Source organism: Chelonia mydas, chromosome 18 (assembly GCF_015237465.2).
Source record: "Chelonia mydas isolate rCheMyd1 chromosome 18, rCheMyd1.pri.v2, whole genome shotgun sequence".
In the NCBI taxonomy this organism is placed as follows: domain Eukaryota; kingdom Metazoa; phylum Chordata; order Testudines; family Cheloniidae; genus Chelonia; species Chelonia mydas.
The window spans coordinates 15,663,520-15,679,767 of NC_051258.2; the positions used below are offsets into that span (position 1 = coordinate 15,663,520).

General features: G+C 48.7%; 1 protein-coding gene and 1 long non-coding RNA gene across 2 annotated transcripts in view; one reads left to right on the plus strand and one right to left on the minus strand.

The window, feature by feature from the left end:
* Positions 1–16,248, minus strand: part of ACAP3 (ArfGAP with coiled-coil, ankyrin repeat and PH domains 3) — a 159,529-nt gene that overhangs the window by 128,567 nt on the left and 14,714 nt on the right. The window lies entirely within an intron of this gene.
* On the plus strand, positions 550–16,148 carry LOC122463251. Its single transcript, XR_006286432.1, has 3 exons — positions 550–618; positions 2,029–2,157; positions 14,562–16,148. It is a non-coding gene; the product is annotated as an uncharacterized LOC122463251 (long non-coding RNA).

The following is a 16,248-nucleotide window of genomic DNA, read 5'->3' on the forward strand; positions in this document are numbered from 1 at the left end:
GCCTGCAAACATCTATCACAATCCAGTCTTGCTTCTGCTAATGGTACCTTTGTTTCCTTTTCTTCTCGACAAGTGACAAAGCAGGAATGCTGCTGCTGCTTTACATTCCTCCCCGTCCCACAGGAAACCATAAATCCAAATAAAATAATAACATCCAGCCAGAACTTGAAACTGATGGGCAGTGCTGTGAGTTTCATTCAGCCTAGGGCCAGGGGGAAAGGGAAGGGATCAGAGAACCTGTCAAAACTGGCCGCATTTCCACAGGGATCAGACCTAAAGAGCGTCTCCATCCAGGCTGAGAGCAGTTCTGGGGAGATGGGGCAGGGGAAGCCAAGAGATGGATCTGTTCACAAAATCTCTCCTCCCCCAGCTCTCTAAAGGGGAGCATAAAACCCCCAGTTTGTGTTTGGCAGGGCAAGAATTAAAAAAACCTACCACAGGTGTCTACTCTCACTGCAGAGCTTGCTGGGGGAGGAGTGGAATGCAAGCTGGGCTCAGCTGTAGCTAATGGCCCCATTAGGGCGGAAATCCAGGGACCATAGAAAAGGGGAGGGCCACAGCAAGCTGCTTTCTCTCATGGGGACAGACCCTGGGACCAACGTTATCTGGAAAGAGCTGGTAGGAATAAATCTTTGAGGGGTTTGGAACTGGTTGCTTTCAGCCTACTAGTTGCCCCTATCCCCAGCCCTGCAAATTTGGAGAGGTTTCTCCTGCACCTGACCTTGGCCCATCTGACCTGGCTAAAGGGGAAAAGCCACATGCTGACCTGCTACCCAGATCCTTCCCTTATAGGGCTGGTTTGCTAGCAGCTAGGGCAGGAAAGCACAAGGTGCCTTCACCATCTGAGGAACCTGCTCCTGTTGGCCCACAAGGGTGGGGTGGGGGGGAACTGTGCTGGTGCAGTTGTACCTGCACCTGTGGTCTCTAGCACTGAAGGGGTCATTGCTGTCTCAACTACAATATCCCAAAGCAATGCAGTCCTTAGCATATCTAGCTAGTTTGTTGCTAGAATTTGATCTGCCCCGGAAATTGTTTGGTTCAGCTTCATTTTGCAAAGAGATAATTACAGCTCTGCAAACTTGATGCAATCAACCTGGTCTGCAGCCAGGTAATTGGATGTGAACTGCCTGGCTAGTAGCCCTGGCATTTTCTGATTCTAGACCTGCTTTATTTTCCTTCCATTGCCTGAGCTGGCTATAGCTTGGGTTTAAGTGCTTCCTCCAGCAATCTGAACACAGCATAGACCTGCATTGTTCAGAGATGACTCATGATTCTGGCCAATATAGGATGGGGTGATGTTTAGTTTGGCCAGGTTATAATTTACTTATAATGAAGGTCATGCTAATTCCACGCTCATCTGATCACTTCCATGCTGACTAAGAAAGGAAGTGATCAAATTTTCTTTAAACTTCCCAGGTATACTTAATCCTGCCTTAATGGGGAGGGGAGTATGGACCAGCTGACCTCTCGAGGTCCCTTCCAGCCCTATATTTCACTGATGTTATGTACAGATATCTGCCTCTCTGTTCTCAGATTGTTGCAGCTTGTTAGAGAGAGACATGGATGCTGTGCTCTCCATTTTTTTTTTTTAACTAAATCACATATTCTATCTCTTGGAGTCCTCCTGATCTCCCGTGGTGTATTCTTTATGGTGTATTCTCCAGCTCAAACCCAGAGCTGAGTTTTTTGTTTTTTAAATAATTGGAGAACTTGTTTAAAATAGCATGTGAAGTAACTCTTAAAGCCACAGAACATGATTCACATAACTAAAAATGCTGTGCACTATTGTTCTCCTCATCTGAGGATCTCCATATGTTTTGCAAATATTAATCTCCTAACACTCTTCTGAGGCACATAACCGTTATGGCTCTTGCTCTTCATTAAAATGCAGCCACCTCTAGGGAAGCGCACCATCTGCTCAACAGAGAGTGGCAAGAGCAGTGCTGGTTGGGGTGTTTGAGTCTCCATGTCTGCTGCAGGATAAAGGAATGAGCCTTATTTCTGATCTTGGGTAAAATACCATTACAGCTCATCTTGAAGACAAGATGACGAAGCTGTGACAAGGCGAAGGCCCTGTGGTGTCGAAAGCACATGATGGAGAGCATCCTGCAGGAGTCTGTGGAGCAACTGGGCTAGGAAGGCAGATCATCTGCAAATGTAAGTACTGCCAGCAAACAAACCATTCTGGGTTACGTGCTCCCTCTGCCTCTTGGTTTTCCCTAGTTTGCTGTCTCAAAAGCTCCCTTGAAAGATTGATTTCTCCCCCCATCCCCCATTGAGACCCAACATTTACTCAAACACTTCAGCCCATCACCAGATTTTTCAGTTCTAGCTCCCTTCCCCCACCATATGCAAGTGTAGGTAGCCAACAAGCTGAGCTATGTATCATGTACTGGTGTCTCCTTGGGTTGCGCAGCCAGCATCCTGCACGCTTGGGTTGCTCCAAGGCAGGGTTTGGGCTCGTTTTCCCCAGGTAGGCCAGGCCACCGGAAGGGAACTTGGAAATCCTGCAGCTAAAAGCCATTGGAGGCCGCCTGCTGTCAGCTTCCAGGTGGAGTTTGGAGGCTTCTGTAATATTTCAAAAGGGTGGATGAAAGTGGCGAGTGGTTTTTTTTTTTTTGGGGGTGGGGGTGGGGGGATTGGTTTTAAATCAAATGTGGGAAGAACATCTAGATTGCAATATCCTGGTGGTGCCGCCTGAGTCAACTACATCAACACCTCATGCAGTCAGATATGACTAGGTAGAAGCTTGTGTATTTGGATGCAGAGAAGGACCCTAGTACCATTCCCCTCTACCTCACCACAATCCCAATGCTAATGGCTTCCTGCACCTCAGTACAACCCTTTGTGAACAGGCCCAAGGTGTGCGGTGACTAAGTACGCTCCAGGTTAGTACCAAGGTTGGAGAAATACCATCTGGTGTTTAGAGCAATAGACTTGGTGTCAGATCGGGCATCTATTCCCACCTGTGGCAAGCTGGAGGACAGGACTCCTGGGTTTTCATTCCATGTCTGCTACAAACCAGTTGCGTGGCCACAATCAAGTCATTGATCCAGTCCACCTGGGTTTCCATTTCCCCATCTGCAAAGAGGGGTTAATAACACTGGACGGGTGAGGATGAAACTCAGCCGATGAATGCCCTGCACTTTCAGAGCCTTGGCTGGAAGGTGCTGGAGATAATTAAACTTTGCATTTTTTTTGTGGGGCCATAAATGCACCCAGTGTCATTTCTCTAGTGCCTAGTGCTTAGATACTGGTATGTGGATTCAAATCACCCCTCAGACAGGAGTCTGTAGCTCTGAAGGGCTTCTGTAGGATGTCACCGCTCTAGGGACTTTTTAAGCCCAGGACAAGTGAAGCATGCAGCAGGCTGTCACCACTTGCCTTGCCTTGTTTGATGTAGATGTGAGTGACGCGCGTGTAAGAGTCTGTTCCTAAGATCCCTCGGAGTAGCTTGTGTGGGGGGAGAGACGGTCCATCCTTTTAGCCCTCACTTCCTATTGTGCTGCTGAGCAGGTGGTCACATCTGCATCCTGCCACCCCTATCCTTGCTGCTCGCATCCACTTCCCCACCCCCCAGCAACCCCTGTCCCCGTTCCCCCTGCCACTCGGCACCATGGGCAGGGGGGAGGTTTCTTTTGAAAGGAAATGCTTGTCTAACGGTGGGATGTTCAGCATCGCTGCAGACTAGCAGCATGAGCACCCCCTTCCCAAGCTTGGCAATCCATGGCGGAGCTCTGCCATTCGGGAAAGATCCCGTGTGGCACAGGGTTTTATTTGCTGTAGACTCCGTCTCCAAAGTCTGACCTGATTCTGGCAAAAGCCTTCTCAAGCGTGCAGTGATCGGGCCTCGGAAGAAGCCCAACTGCTTGAGGAAAGAGAAGCTGAAGAGGCCTAGCGAGTCACAGCTGACTGCATGTGAAACACCTTTAGGAGACAACTGATGAGACGGTCATTGACTCCAGATTTGCTGGGCCCAATTCTGAGGTCCCCTTACAGCCCCTTTGTGCTGCTCTGCCAGTGCAATGGAAAAGTACATCCAGTGGATCTGCTCACCAGGGAACCCCTCTCAACCCAGTGTGCCCCCGAGTAGGACGTGTACCTAGAACGTGTCTCTGCTCTAGCTCTTCCTGGCTACTGGAATGACCCAACTCATCCACAAGCAGCTTGGTACGAGGCTGCTGTAACTTACAAAAGGGGCTAAACCCTTGACCAGGGCTGATTTTGAGGAGCCGCAAAAGTGGAATAAAACAGCCCTTGTCATCCTGGCTCTGCCTCCCCGATGCATGCCTGGGACCTGCTGCAAGTACAGCCCCATTGGAATAGTGAATGAGGAACTCTGACTTCTTACACTGTCTGCTCTTTAGGGCAAGGCATACGTCTACCTCCATACGGCACCTACCACAACAGTGCAACCATAATTCAAGGAGCTGGTTAAAAAGAACAAAAAATCCCTCTCTCCTTCCTTTGTTTTACCAAAAAATCAATTCCCCCAATTTTGAAATTTTTTTCAAAAACTAAAAACCAGCCCCAGCATTTACTAATGGTAGCCATAGCAACCTGGTCAGTATAGGCCTCGTGGGCCATATGGGAGTACAATATGTCAATCACCTGTTAGTAATGTGGGGTGAAACATTTTTTTCCCCACCACACCAGTGTGGGCCGGGGGGGGACCTTAAGTGACCAAGCAATCAAAACCTCCTGCATGCTGCTTTCTGGCCTTCTAAACGGCAATCCGTCGGAAATACCTGCCCTGCTCCCTGTCCGAGACAGCTGTTTGACATCTAGGGCAACTTTAGGCCGTGGAACTGCCTCCTAATGGAAGCTCAACACTTGGAACACTTAAAAATTAGACTGGACAGTACCCTCATTAACAAATGGAGAAGAGAACCGAAAACTTCACCTCTAATTTTTATTCAATTTCCTGTTCCTGGAAATAATTAACGTTGAAAATGGGGCTTAGGGAGGGGAACCCTAACACACCACTCCTGCCTACATGCAGCTCCAACGAATGTCCTGGTGGCGACTCTTGGAAAGGAAAAAACTATGATAATGGTGTCATTAACCCCAGTCGGCTATGTGTGTCTATTACAGTAGCATCCAGTATGTGCTAGGCACTGCACGGACACATAATCTGTTTGAGGCAGGGTCGGTGTGTTACAATCTAAAAGGGCAGAGGCAGAAGGTGATTATTTTGTTTTGGATCATTACTGTAATAGGCTGTTGTATTTTAATTGGGGAAAAGATGAGCCCCCCCCCCCCACTGGAACAATATAGTTTTCTTACACTGATGACTGAAGCCATGGCAAAATTGACGAAAAATGGCAAAACTGATGCCACGAACCACTGCGGCATGTCAATTCCAGTGCCTCTATATGGAGAGGTTTCAGAGTAGCAGCCATGTGGAAACTGTATGCATCCGATGAAGTGAGCTGTAGCTCACGAAAGCTTAGGCTCTAATAAATTTGTTAGTCTCTAAGGTGCCACAAGTCCTTCTTTTTTCTGTATGGAGAGTTTCAGGAAGGCGCATATAACAGTACTGCATATAAGAGTGGTAGAGGGCACAAGGGGTTATAGTTTTGGAGGGCGAGGGAGTCCTTTATGAAGGCTCTCCGTATTTATCCATGGACTGTATTTATTCCCTTTTCATCAAGACTTCCTTGGCTTGTGGGTGAGAGTGATCTTCCTTTGGTGGTAGTGGACAGTTGGATGGGGACTCCAATTGGGTCATTACTCAGTATAAATCCAAATCTGCAGGTCTCAGTACCAACCATAGGCCTGACGGCCTCTCTGGGGTCACTCCAGACTCTCACTAGCGTCCATGAGATCAGAACAAGGCACTGACCTCGCACATAGCTAGGCCATTGTCGTGTGTTGTTGGGTTGGGTATGACACGCCACTGCGAGGGCATGGAGGCACCTCCAAAACTATCCAGAAATGAATGGGTTAAAAGCCCTCCAGAACCCGCTGCAGAGGAAAATCCCTCAGACAGCTGTTCTCTGTGGCAGATAGGGCTTGAACCATGCATCCCGTCCCATGAGACATTTTCCCAGCCTGCACTTAATCAGATTTGTGTCCCAGGGAATATAGGAAATTTCAAAGGGGGAGGAACCTTAATGGCAGCCAGGATGGGGGTGATTAAAAGCAAGAAGCTTAGATCAGGAGTGACCCAATCCAATTTGCTGCTAAACCCACAATCACATCTTGCTCTAATAAGGATAGAGGCACAAACCAGCCATCACTGTCAGAGAGTTCAAGGTCCCCATGGCCTAGCCCATGTACCTCTCCCTGTGAAATCCACCATCTTTAGCTTCAACTTTCCCAAGAGACCTCCAATTCCACTGTAAGTATCATGCAGGCTAGGTCCATCAATGGCTATTAGCCAGGATGGGCAGAGATGGTGTCCCTAGCCTCTGTTTGCCAGAAGCGGGAAATGAGCGACTGGGGATGGATCACTTGATGATTACCTGTTCTGTTCATTCCCTCTGGGGCACCTGGCACTGGCCACTGTCAGAAGACAGGATACTGGGCTAGATGGACCTATGGTCTGACCCAGTCTGGCTGTTTTTATGTTCTAAGGATGAAGGCCAAGATTTCTAAAAAGGACTAGTGGGTTTTTTGGATTTTTTTTTTTGAGTGCCCAAACTGAGACCCCTGGATTTCAGCCAGTGCTGAGCACCTGCCCTCTGAAATTTGAGCTTCTTTAAAAGGGATCTCCAGTTGGGCAACCAAAAATCACTAGTCACTCTTGGTCAGGGGAAGAGGGTCCTGGCAACCTTTCTTCTTCCTAAACCGCATATCCATTCCCTGATTCTAACTCCTTAGCCAGGGATGCATTTCCACTTCCTAGACGTGTGCGTAAAATCATATGGTAATCCTAATTCACAATTTACCTGTACATTCAAGAGTGTAATCATCCCTTCCCTTCCCTACCCCCACCCCCAACCCCACTTCACAAGAAGTAGATTTAACAAGTTCTTCTAGCTTAAAGCTAGAGGGGATCAATGTGGTCACCTAGTCTGACCTCCTGCAGTTCAGGTGGCTGAAACAGTTTAAGAGAAAGTTGCAAGTCCTCCTCAGGATGGTGAGCACTCTGCCTTTCCCATCTATCTATCTAGAGGCATTTTGGATGTGCCCATCAAAGTAACAGTTATCGGCTCAATCAAAGGGCGCATAGGCTTTGAACACACATAGTTGGATTATTCAATCTTTAAATATTAATTAAATTAAAGGCAGAGCTGGGGCCTCTTCTCTTCAAAGAATTCCTAGGACCCTTAGAGTTGAGAAATCCACCTTCTTCTGAGTCACGAAACCCATCTGTGCACTGAGCTCTTCAGTTAGGGGAAAGTCAGATGTTGCTATTAGTCATTCACTGAAAAGCCACATGACTCCTTTTCCCCTCCCATGATTGAGAGAGAGAGAGTTGGAAGGAAAGAGCTATTGGGTGAGATCCAGGACTGAAACCACAAGAGACTGAGGTGCGCTGGCAGAGCTTAGTAGGAGGCATGGGACTGCAATAATCGGGTGTGCTTCAAGTCGGGGTTGAAGTGGTGCATCACTAAAGCCTTGGAGAAGTTTATCTGAAATACAGGAGGGTTTTGTTTGTACAGGTTAGGATTGAAAGAGGTCAGGGGAGGGCCTAGTACTGAAATAGAAAGAGGTGCTGCAGGTCAGGGCTAAAGGTGTATTAAAACAGATTTATGGGAAGCTTTCTCCTTAATTCTTTGGACCCTATGTATTTTGATTACTCAAGTGCGAAGTGTTAGAGGACCCCCCTCGCCCCGAGGATGGATAATAAACAGAGCTCTATACAATTGCTCCTTCATGGGATGCTAGGGGTTAGCAAGCATGGCAGAACATCCCATAAGGCAGCTGAAGATCATGGCCCAAATCTCAGTAGCCACGTATTGCAGCATGTGGGAATCTGGGGAGATGAACCTCAACTGGGAGTCTAGTTTTTGTATTTACCAGCTCCTGAATGTAATAGGTGAAGTAATGAGTGGCCTACAAATTGAGTCTCAAAGGCTAGAAAGAGGTACTACCCTTGCCTCCATTCCAGCCACACGAGCCAGGGCACTTTCCCCAGTTAGATTCCACACATCAGTGGAGATAAACATTGCCCAAAATCTCTGGGAATGTGGCATGAATAAGCTCTGACATAGGGCTTTTAATATTGTTTTAGGAACACTTTTGTAAAGGTTTTTTGTCTTCTGTTTTCCTGCCTTGAAATTTCACATCTGTTGTAGAAAATCTTGTGAACACAGTAACTTCCTGACTGCAATGTGCAAAGTCCTGACATTTTGCACATTTCCACACTGATACAACTCCTGTAAAGAATAGTTCAATTTTAGCCTGGAAAACAGGCCTTATTTTGGTTTGGTGTTTGTTTGTTTTTTTTAAGCAAAATGCATCAGTGCTCTAGTTCTGAATTTTGCCCACCTCTGCGTACTTGGAGTTGGTATGCAGGTAAAGAATTATATGCATTCATTGGCTACATCTTGCCTGGCTGAAAGCTAACTTGGAAAGGATGAAACCCTCCCCAAATCCATTCTCCACATACACTGGACCTCTTGGAAAACCAAGAACTAGTCCTAAGACTGCAGTCTCTTCTTGGATGATTTTAACGTCCTACCCTGGACATAGAGAGGCAATGCTACATAAGAGAGCATAGTCAGCCATAAACCTTCATTGGTGAGGTGGATCTTTATCTATAGTTTGAAGGCAGGTCCCCTAAGCTCTCTGTTCCTGGCCCTGACAGGGATTGAACTGGAATCTAGTCTTAGCTCTGTGCGACCTTAAGCAGATCACAAACAGCCTAATTCTGCAGCCTATACTCACATTGACTAGAACACACATTGGCTCCTTGATGTCAATGATGCTACTCACGTGATGTACTACATAACAAAAGTATTGAAGAATTAGGCCCATAATCTGTTTCCTCATCTGTAAAATGGGGATAATAGTACTTCATTATCTCCCAGCATGGTGTTGTGAAGGCTAATTAGTGTCAGTAGAGTTGTCAGATCTGGGATGCAAAATGCTACAGAAGGGCAAAATACCGTTCTTGACAAGTAGCAAAGAATCTGCCACCTGTGTGCTCCCTGTTCTTCCTTTCATGTGATGCACTGATCAGACAGAAGTATTGGGACACTTGTGCCTTTTTCCCCTTAATTGCATCACTGCTTACTGGGATTCATTGCTAGTGAAATGTATCCCTCTGCCTCCTCTGGTTCTCATGTGTTCGAGCATTTTTGCTGTGCCTGGTGTTCTGTTTAGCCGCCACTTCTTTGTCAAACTGTATCTAGGTAACCAACCCCAAAACACAGGGCTGCCAGTAAATATTTCCACAGGTGAAGAAACCCGGCAGCAACCCTCTGTGCAGATTCAGCTGGTGTGAAAATGCCCACAATGCTTTGCACATAAACAGGTTCCTTCCAGAGCAGAGACGCTTGTGTGTTTAGGGTGGGGAAAACATGGAGCATAATGGAAAACTCTTTTCTTGTGGCATGCTATTTAATATTCAGCTGACATTAAAACTGCATCTTCAGTGGTTTAAAAATGGCATCTTCCCCCAGGAACCAGCCAACCACTTGCATACGTATACATTTTCTCATATGCCCGCTCACTCATTGAACACGTGCCCTCTTATGCATTCACTCTTACACACACCCACACAACACACATGGCATGCATGCATGCACACACTCACTGCCCATTTCTCCCACATTTACACTCAGCCTGGCATTCAAAGCATGGAAAGGCTTTTGCACCATTCAATAAAATACGTGAACTTGCTTCGTAGGGTTTATCCTAGCCTGGCTCCACCAGGGCTGGTAGCCCACTGGCCTCAGAATGCAACCAGCTAGTTGCATAAGGTGACACAGGAGGGTGGGAGTGGGGGAAGGAGAAGAGTCGTCCTGGCCTTGCATCAGTCTGAATACTCTGATGTGTCGGTCAGAAAATTATCAAGCTTCCTTAAAAACCTAACCACGGTATTTGCCCGGAGCAATGAATTTGTGGATTACCTGTGCACACAAGCCCCTTGGGAGGCGCTCAGATGAAATGCCTGCCCACCTAACAGAACTGGCTCATTAGGGGCACAGTCAAAGGGGTTGGAGACGGAAGAAGAGCAGCTTGACCCTCAGCCCAAGCGTCTAGTGCAGCTGTGACTGTGGCAACTTAATCACCCAACAACACCTCAGGAGGCTTCCTCCTCCAAGCCACGTGATCCTCCCTGCTTTTGAAGGGTGAGTGCATGTCTCACTCTGAAGGCTGAGCAGCACTTGACTGGATAGTTTTTTTGCAAACTACTGCATCTATAAGATAAGCAAATAGACAGGGCTAACAAGACTTTAGAGGGCTGTGGGGACGGGAATGGCTGGTGTGCAGTGTGTCACGCCACCTGCCTCTCACCTCTGGAAACATGGACTCAAATTCTGGTTATTATTTTTTAAACTCACAAGCAAAAATTGGTTTTGTGGTTGGTCTCCCCCAATGGGCCACTCCAAAACACTTCCCTATGGCACCAGCAGGAGCCCATAGTGACTGGATCAAAGGGGGCTGCTCAAGCTAAAAATGTGGCATATTTGCAAGCTAGGGGAGGGGCAAGACCAATATCCAGGCTGCTGGGGCACGCATGGCTTCAGTCCATGCTCTGGCCAGAATCTTCCTTCTCAGAGGATTAAAAACTTGCCCACAATCTTCTTGTTTCTTAAGACCTACCTAGTGCCACTCCCATGCGAAAGAAGCAAGAGCTCCGGGGTTGCTATCCCAAATCTAAGCCATGCAGAACCTAGGCACACACCATAAACCCAGAAACATGGCAAACACTCACATCTCTGGAGGCAAGAAGGTCTCCTCTTGCTGGGGACTGCGGGCTCTTTAAATATGCCTCAAGGTCTCAGCAGTGCTTTCTCAGAGGAAAATTGCAGAGAGCTCACATAGCTTGTGAACAGTGGTGTGAGGGCTGGAGTGATTAACAGTTATTTTTAGGTATCTATTTATTGACCTGGGGGAAAAAAATCCATTGTCTGTGAGACTAGGAGGGAAGACGCTTGCCTTTGATTCCAGCATATGGGTGAATGAGTGGAGTGGGTGTGGCCTGTTTGTGTAGCAATTCCTTCTGCTCACTAGCTGGCCTGGCAACTTCTATCCTCTCTTTCTGGCCAGGACAGGAGGAGCGGAGCAATGCTCCACTTGCAGCTAACGGGCAAGCGTTTGCTGGTCTTGAGCATTTATCAGATGTCAGTTATACAAGAAACAACCCCCTCCCCTCCACAGCCCCTTGCAGAGTGTGCCACGGGTGTCAATCCTAATCTAAGTTCTAGTCCGCTGCCCAACGCTTATTTCACCGCTAAAGCCCAACTGTGACAGCAGAAGGAAGAGCCTGAATTACTCTGGCTTCTGAGAGCTCCGTAGAACCAGTAGTGATGGTGGTGTTGTCATGCGGATACCCATCCCCTAGGATCTGGACTAAACCTGCCTTCTCATCTCACACAGGTCAGCCAGACTGATGTCAGGTAGCAGCCGCTTTTGATCACTATCCACCTGGGCTTGATTAGAGCCAATAGCCTAGAGAGGAGACTCCTTATCCCAATGGTAACCAGACTGTTGGAATGAAGGTCACTGAATCATGTATACTCTGCTTCAAGAAACTCCTTGAACCTGTTGCTGCAGATTGAGTTAGGGTCTGGTGGAAAGGCAGGAAGCTGAAACTGGCCTAAAATCCTAAAGGGGCCAGCAGAATAGGCTGGAGGCCTGTAAAATGTCTTGTAGTCTGAAATCAGCAACGATCATGCATGCAAATGAATCTAAGTCCCATAAAACCACCCAGCAAGTTCAGAGTACTGGGTTCTTTAGCGCCGCTCATCTGTGTGCGTTAGATCCTGCCAAGTGCCAAAAGATGCTCAGGTACCTTGAAATGGGAAGGGATGCTTTCCCCTTGAGCAGAAACCCCTGACTGGAGAGGCTCTAAAATGCAGAGGGAGCTCAATCCAACTTGAGCATCCTCTGAGTTCAACTAAGAAAGGGGCATTTGACCTGGGGACAGGGTCACTACTGCTTGTACCCTAAAGCCAAATCTTTCACCCTGAACACCCAAGCCCTGCCCTGTGGCTTTCACCATTTCACTTGACCTCAGCGAGTAAAATAGGGATGAAAACACTCTCCCACCTACCTCACAGGGTTAGTGTGAGGGTTACTGGGCTGGTTCTGAGGGGCAATGAGCTTCTGCAATTCTCATTCTATTTAGTGGGCATTGAGGACACATTAATTGCCTTCTAAGGTTAGCCCCTAACTCACTGATGCTTTGGAAATGTAAGTGTGGAGCATTATTATGTAGATAAATCCTGGCCTGTGGCGATTCCTACTGCTACAGGTTTGAAAACACCGGTCTTCTATCTTTAGAAGCTTAAAGATGAAAGATTGATCTCTTATCTAGCATCCTGGGATGCTAACACCTGTTCTGTGGTTTGTTTGTTCTCTCTTCTTCCCCCCCGCCCCGCAATGCTTCATCTTTCCATCCCTACCCCCAGCCAAACTCTGGAGCTAGACTAGCATCCTTTCTAATGGCTGGGTCTCTTGCCTTCAAACCCTGACCAAGCTGCCGATCACAACACCTACACAAAGCAAAGAGGAAACCCTGTCGAGGAGGATTCTGAGTCACTTTAGGTTTGTCCACTCGTCTTCCTGACTCTGGGGTGAAACTCGCTGCAGCTTCTGGCAAAATAAACCCCACCCATTTCCCCTTCTCCCTCTGAATATGAGCAACTTCCTCCGAAATCTTGAAAGAAAAAGAAAGAAGCTCAATCATGCCATGGTTGCTTTAATCCACCTAATACTCTGATTTCCATAAAAAAACAGCTTGTGTGTGGGAGAGAGTGGCCCATTTGACAACATAAACGTGGAGGACGGGTTGGCTATGGGGAACTGGTGGTAATAAAATGCAGGGAAGAGCTCTCTATGAGGTTACTGGTTCAAGTCCAGTCTGGGTTAGCAGACCTTCCAGGGGTGTCAGATGAACAGTATCCAGATGCCAATGTAAACTACTGGTGAAATCTCCATTACCATGTGCTTCTGTTGCAGAAATCCCCCTGAGTGCCTACAAGAGTTCTACTGTTCAATGGGTGTGTGTGTGTGTGTGTACACGTACGTGTGTGTGTACACGCGCACTCATGGCCACAGCGTTTATCCAGGTTAGCTTTGCGTGGGAGGGGGGCGCTATCCCCAGAGAAGCTTCTCTTCTCACCGACGCAGCAAGGGTGTCACTCTTCTTGTTCAACGTTGATCTTGTCCTGCCTTCAATTAACTTAGAAGTCCTCTGTCTGCTAGCCTGCTGGTGACTGATTTCTCACGCTGTGCGCTTCAAAGGCCAGCTGAGCGCACTGATGCTGATAAATCGGCACAGCGGCAGGTGACGTCCAGCGAGAGGAGCACTGGCTGGCACAGCAGGTTACTGAACTAACTGCTCGCTACTAGAGTTCTAGGTGCTAACTCTATTTAGGTCCCAAATGGGTTGAGAGCCAAAAAAAATCACTATCGGGATCCAAAAACTTCCAGCCCGGACCTAGCAGCCGCTGCTGCAGAGCTGCCAACTTCCATTTCTGGTAATTGCCTACAATGCTCCCTATTGGACGCAAGAGTCTCCTGTATGTCTGTCCTAAAATCCTTGTGCGTTGCTGCAGTGCTGTGAAACAGCACAGCCTCGCATCTCTCTGGTTAACCGCTAATGCTGTGCATCCCTGTTGTTAATGTGCACCAGGTCCTGTCCTCCAATCTCCTAGGAAAAGATTACAAGGCAGGCCAGCACCTGTGGAGGCTGAAATCTACAGGGGGGGTTGTACTCACAATGGTAGCCAAGTACTTTCCAGTGCAGTTAGAATCATAGACTAGCCGGGTTGGCAGGGACCTCAGGAGGTCATCTAGTCCCACCCCCTGCTCAAAGCAGGACCAATCCCCAATTTTTGCTCCAGATCCCTAAATGGCCCCCTCAAAGATTGAACTAAGGCAACCTGAGACAGCTGCTGCTTAGCTTAAGGATGGCCTATGCCTCTTGCCCCCAGGCACTGACCGCTGAGGATTGCTCCTTCCAGAGACCAGTCCTAAGGAGAAGCAGGTTCAGTGTGGAGAGGCAGCGGTGGCCACACCCTCCCTATGCCTCAGGAGGAGTCTGGTAGAAGCTCCCTGAAGCTGCCCATGATGTGGAGGCAGATACAAGGATGACTTTTCCCCACCGGCAAATGTGTTTCTGGCTGTTCCTTTTTGCTCATTCAGGCCTGCCTAGGGGGGGCCCCCCATAGAGCAGGAAGTGAGAGAACGAACCTAATTCAAGCCCTTGGCGCTAGATCATCCTTCTGACAAATTCCACAGCAATGATCTCACTGGGGCCAGCCGAAACATACCCACAAACAGGCACATAGATTTCCAAACAAAGCCCATCAGCATGAGTTTGTCGTAAGGCCTCTCTCTGCATTCCCCCCACCACTGGGGCTATTTCTTTTTTCTTTACACTTCAATTTAGCTTGGAGTGTGCAACAGGACTGACCAGTCCGATTTCTCTACAGAATCCATTTCACTCCCAGGGTCTCGTGCACGGAGGCTTGTGCTGTGGCATCTGGGACACAGGAAGTGCAGGGAACATGTGGATCCATGAAAATAGCAGACTCTATTCACGGAGCTCCAGCAGGAAATGCTCCCTGGACGTGCCTCTCCTTGGAGGAGGCTAGACAGCCCTTCTTTGAAAAGCAGAATGGATTTAACAAAAGCCTTGCACCGAGCTGCCCCAATCTCTCTGACAGCGCTGCCCGCCCAGCAGGGTCCAGACACGAACAGGGCTGGAGGGATTCCAGCTGCCTGAGCTGAGACTTTCCATAGTCAGTCGCTTAGATCAAAACTCCACCAGCAGCAATCTCATTCGGCGCTGAACGCTCCACGCTTCTTCCTTTCCCGCTCCTGGGCTTCAGCTCGGCGCTGAGGTTCCCCAGCCTCTCTGCTCCTTTTGTCTCTTTGTGAAAGGCCGGTCCTGCACCACTGCCTGCCAAGCACAGCCGCAGTCTCGCCCTCGCGGCCGAAGTGCTGACTGACCCCCTGGGGATGATGATGCGCTGTCCTCACTTTGCCCTGAGCGCTGAATGTCTCTGGCTACTTCTTGCTCCTCTTCACTCCGCCGCCGCAAAACCCTCCTTGCTCTCCATGCTCTAGCAACACGACAGAGTAACACACGGGGCCCTTTCCAACAGGCTGCAGCTGCATATTCTGCCCGCTCCGCTGATGCCACTGAAGGGAGGACAGGTGATGGCCTACTAGGTGAAACACAGATGAGCTTGTTGCAGAGGAGAGGGAGACCGTTTCATTGTGTGATATGCTTATTGCCATGGTAGCCGGACACCAACCATCTTATTTTAACTCTCTCAGGGCTACTGGGTGTGGAAGCTCGCTCCTTCCCATTTTCTCGTTCTGTGCTTTCCCCAGGTCCCCTAAGCCCTGGATCTGTTGTGATCTGACTAAGTGAGGGAAATGCAAAACAGTGCTCAGGAGTTCCTGCCCTTGTAACAAAGCCCTGGGCTTCGGACAACAGGCGAGGCACATGTTGCTTGGTGAACGTCACTCTCCAGTACAGCCAGGGAGCCAGGATTAGAACCGCGATCCTTTGGCTTCAGAAACGTGCATCGCTACCCATCCAGCTGAAGGACAGCGCTCTAGCTGGTGCCAGTGAATGATCCCTCGCCTGACCTGTGGGTCCATCCACTACCAGGCAGCACCCCTCAAAGCCAGTTCGTTCCCCTCCAACTCTGAATATTTATTTACCCCGGGCCTTGCTTGGGAAAGGGGATGGCCTGCCTTATGAAATGGGGGCAGACATAGGCTTAAAAGCTCCCAAGCCGGGCCAGACAATAAAACCATCAGGGAAATCACGGGGCAGGAAGTTTGGACAAGTGCTGGCTGACGCGAAAATGAATGGGTTTTCTATGCTCGAGGATGTGGCCCAGGCCCAGGGGAATAAAGCCGGCATTGTAGTGACAAAGTCTCGGCCTGCGAAGAGGAACTTCGTGCCTGCAGTCAAGGGTCACAACCACAGGGCTCAATCCCGAGGGGGCTGTTGATCTTCCGCCCTCTCTCGCTTCCCATTTGGTTACTGGAACTTGGCTAGTTGCCTGCGTTCCTCCTGAGGTGGCCATTGCCTGGGCCCTGTCTCCGAGCTGGGTTCGGAGCAGCCCCCTCAGTGGTTTGCAGGTGTGGGAGGCCTGGGGG